A 4,382-nucleotide genomic window follows, 5' to 3' on the forward strand; every position below is an offset into this window, starting at 1 on the left:
AGTTATCTTATGTAGCTTAAATATGTATGTAGAAACATACAGGTGGATCATGTTTAAGTGATAACCTAAATGGTCCGTAATAAATGGATAAGGTTAGGTATTTTATCCTTGTGATACTACGAATACGTTCCGCTTTATAGATGTGTTGGGGATGATGGCCTAAAGTCTCATGTCCTGTAGTTTGTAAACAGTTTGTACGAATGCTTGTGATGTATAATATATGATATTTACTTCACACCAAACCTAAAATCCCTAGTTATCTGAATGTAACTTAAGCATGTATGTGGTGACATACAAGTGGATCATGTCTTAAGTGATAACCAAAATGGTCTGTAGTATATGGATATAGCAGGGAAAGCTTATCCTAGTAACACTACGGATACGGCCCGCTTTGTGGAATGGTCACAAGTGTTGTGACTTGTCACAGATGGTCTGATCCTGATTTTAATTGACGTTTTCCCTTACGTCTTCAAGCTTTGTTTGTATTCAAATTAGGGTTTTTAAATGCATAATCCACACCAACGCGTCTAAATACATTGCCCAAAAGCTTGCTTGGTCGTTCAATGCATAGGCGAGGTGTGGGCGTGACGTTCAAATCGGACAAAGCAAGGCTAACGCATAGGCACTCTCGCTCTTTCCGCTCACGGCAATGTCGCTCTCTCCAGCTTACTCGCTGGTCTTTCTCTCTCCAATCTCACTCTTTGTCTCGCTCAAAATCTTGCTCTCAAGGATCTCGCTCTCAAGGATCTCGTTGATCTCACTCTCAACGATCTCGCTCTTAGCTACTACGAACATTGTTTGTCTCCGTGCAATTTCTACACGATTGTGCCACTAGTCACTTGCCTTCCAGTGCTTTGTGCACAACATGCATTTCACATAAATTTTCCATACTTAGCCAATTTTTCCCAAATTTCCCAAACTCAATGTCCATATTTTTCTTTTCAAATCCCCATTCTTTCTTCACCATTCCACACTAACTTTCTCATCAACATACTTATTATACAAATTTCATTACAATTTTACCAATTAAAGCTCGGCTTAATTTATTCAAAGAAAATCTACTTAACACTTAGAAATTTCCTTCCCCTTAACTTAGGATTTAACTTTCACTTAGTTAATTCCTTTTATCACTTGCTTAAGTAAGGAAAATAGAAATCAGGGTTTCACATTTACTTCCCTCTTAAGAAAATTTCGTCCTTGAAATTTACTCGAACTAACTCTGGTTTAAGGTTTCACAACAACCACTGTTGTAACCTCCTATAACCTTGTCTATTACCACGCTTCCACTGCGCTACTCTGATATCAATTCCTTAGTTTATCCAATGATACCTCACCTAGCTATCTCTAAGCTAGATGTTGAACCAAACTATCTACCACATAACAATTCTATCTCAAACTTTAAATGAGAATAACTCAAATTCATACTTACCTTCCTTGGTAGATCTTTAGGTATGCATATTCTACCTTCTTTTAATAGCACTTTATCAGCTCTTAGTTGATAATCCGTCCTCAGTCCTTTATCCACTTCTTCAGCTAACTTCTTCAGATCAGAATCCTTTAATTGCTCACGTAGAATATTTTTTACAAGAGTAGGACGCACTTGAAGTAAGCTAGTAATCCTCCTTTTCGACCGATTGATAATGCTGCCCTAGCATTATACAACTCATGGATCAATCTACCCTTCACTGAATTAATACTAGCTCTAGCTGATCTAGTTTTTCGACTTAAGGCATCAACTACCACATTTGCTTTACCTGGGTGATAGTCAATTGTACAGTCATAATCTTTAATCAATTCAAGCCATCTTCTCTGTCTTAGGTTTAGTTCCTTTTGATCAAAGATATGCTTTAGACTCTTATGGTCTGTAAATATATGACACCAAACAGGTAATGTCTCCATAATTTTAGAGCTAACACAACTACTGCTAACTCTAAATCGTGTGTAGGGTAGTTACATTCATGCTTCTTTAACTGTCGCGAAGCGTAGGCTACTACTTTTCCTTCCTGCATCAGCACACATCCTAACCCTTGTCGGGATGCATCACAATAGACTTCAAAACCCTTACCTGGTGTAGGTAGAGTTAATACTGGTGCTGATACTAACCTTTGTTTCAGCACTTGGAAACTATGCTCGCATTCTGGCGACCATTCAAACTTCGCATCTTTTCTGGTCAGGTTTGTCAATGGAAGGGCTATCTTAGAGAAACCCTCCACGAATCTCCTATAATAACCTGCTAAACCCAGAAAACTGCGTACTTCGGTTACATTCAGGGGTCGTTCCCAATTAACTACTGCTTCTATCTTTTGGGAATCAACACTAACTCCGTCAGCTGAAACTATATGCCCAAGAAATATGACTTGATTTAACCAAAAATCACACTTACTAAATTTGGAATATAACTTCTTTTCTCTTAAAGTTTGTAATACCATCCTTAGATGTTCTTTGTGTTTTTCCGCACTACTAGAATACACTAGTATGTAATCTATGAATACTATCACAAACTGATCAGATAAGAATGGAATATCCTATTCATCAAGTCCATAAATACTGCAGGAGCATTTGTCAATCCAAACGGCATTACTAGGAACTCAAAATGTCCATATCTAGTTCTGAATGCAGTTTTAGGAACATCTGTGTCTTTCACCTTCAACTGGTGATAGCCTGACCTCAAATCTATCTTAGAGAACACCATTGCTCCCTTTAACTGATCGAATAGATCATCTATACGAGGCAATGGGTACTTATTCTTAATGGTCACTTTATTCAACTGTCTATAGTCTATGCATAATCTAAGAGTACCGTCTTTCTTCTTAACAAACAAGACTGGCGCTCCCCAAGGTGATACACTGGGTTGAATGTACCCCTTATCCACAAGTTCCTGTAATTGAACTTTTAACTCTTTCAACTCCGTTGGGGCCATCCTATATGGTGCTTGGGATATAGGTGCAGTACCAGGAATTAACTCAATAGTAAATTCCACTTCCCTATCAGGCGGTAAGCCTAGTAATTCTTCAGGGAACACATCTAAGAATTCTTGTACTACAGTACATCCTCAGGTTTTAGTTTCTTATCTTGGGAAACTACTACAGATGCTAAATAGGCTTCACATCCTTTACTCAACAGTTTTCTAGCTTTTACCGCTGATATTAAACTTCCTGGGAGTATTCTTTTACTTCCTACCAGAGTTATTTCTTTTTCACCGGGTTTCCTAAACACTATTTCTCTTCTAAAGCAATCCATAGTGGAATAGTGTTTACTTAAGAAATCCATACCTAAGATAACATCAAACTTCTAGTAATTCTAATGGAATCAAGTCGACCCAAAAACTTTGGTTTCCAAGAATTACTTCACAATTCCTATAATACTCATGTACCACTAGAGTATCTCCTATAGGCGTAGAGATAAATAATTCCTCATCCATACGTTCAGGTATTTTATCTATATGTAATGCACACATACTAGATATGAATGAGTGTGTAGCACCAGGATCAAATAATGCATAAGCGGATTGATTACATAAAGTTATCGTACCAGTTACGACATTTGGAGCTTCTTCCGCTTCCTGGTGTATTATAGCGTACATTCTACCCTGCTGCTACTGCAGTTGCTGTTGGGGTCGTCCAGCTACCCCTTTCTGTTTAGCTACATCGGATCCCTCACCTCTAGTTCCGGTCGTTCTAGGTTGGTTTACAGTCTGGGTAACTCCTCTTTGCTTATTCTGTGCTCCATGACCTAGCTGAGGACAATCTCTTTTGAAATGCCCAGCTTGTCCGCACTGGAAACACACATTCCTATTACTATAGCAAACCCCTGTATGAGGTTTACCACAGTTTACACATAGCGGTTTCCTCCCCATACTAGCCACCGACTCACTAGCACGACCTGATACTAATCAACCACTTTGTTTAGCTACAAGTCTGGACTTCTTTCGACTCAAACTTTGTTGGCTCATGCCCCCAAAACACCTTATCCTCGACTGTCCAGAGAATGAGGATCTAAATTTTTTTTACTTCTTGTTTCTTCAGGCACTCTAAACTATCCTTCTCCTGGTTGAAGTTCATCCTCCTTCGCTACACTCAGCTCTACTCGGATAGCGGTCTCAACTAATTGAGTGAAATTCACCCAATTACATGTAGAGGTAACAGGTGTATATATTTTTCTTCTTAGGCCACTCTCAAATCTTCTACACCTTTCCTTCTCTTCCGCGATGATCGGAAGGGCATACTGAGATAACTCACTAAATTTTTGCTCATACTCAACAACCGTCATCACTCCCTGAGTTAGCCTAAGGAATTCCTCCCTCTTCACATCTCTAAAAGAACAAGGGTAGTATTTATCCTCAAATACTTGTCTAAACTCAGACTAAGTCATAGTTTCTGAAT

Source organism: Benincasa hispida, chromosome 5, assembly GCF_027475165.1.
Source record: "Benincasa hispida cultivar pf3 chromosome 5, pf3_genome.v1.1, whole genome shotgun sequence".
Lineage (NCBI taxonomy): Eukaryota > Viridiplantae > Streptophyta > Magnoliopsida > Cucurbitales > Cucurbitaceae > Benincasa > Benincasa hispida.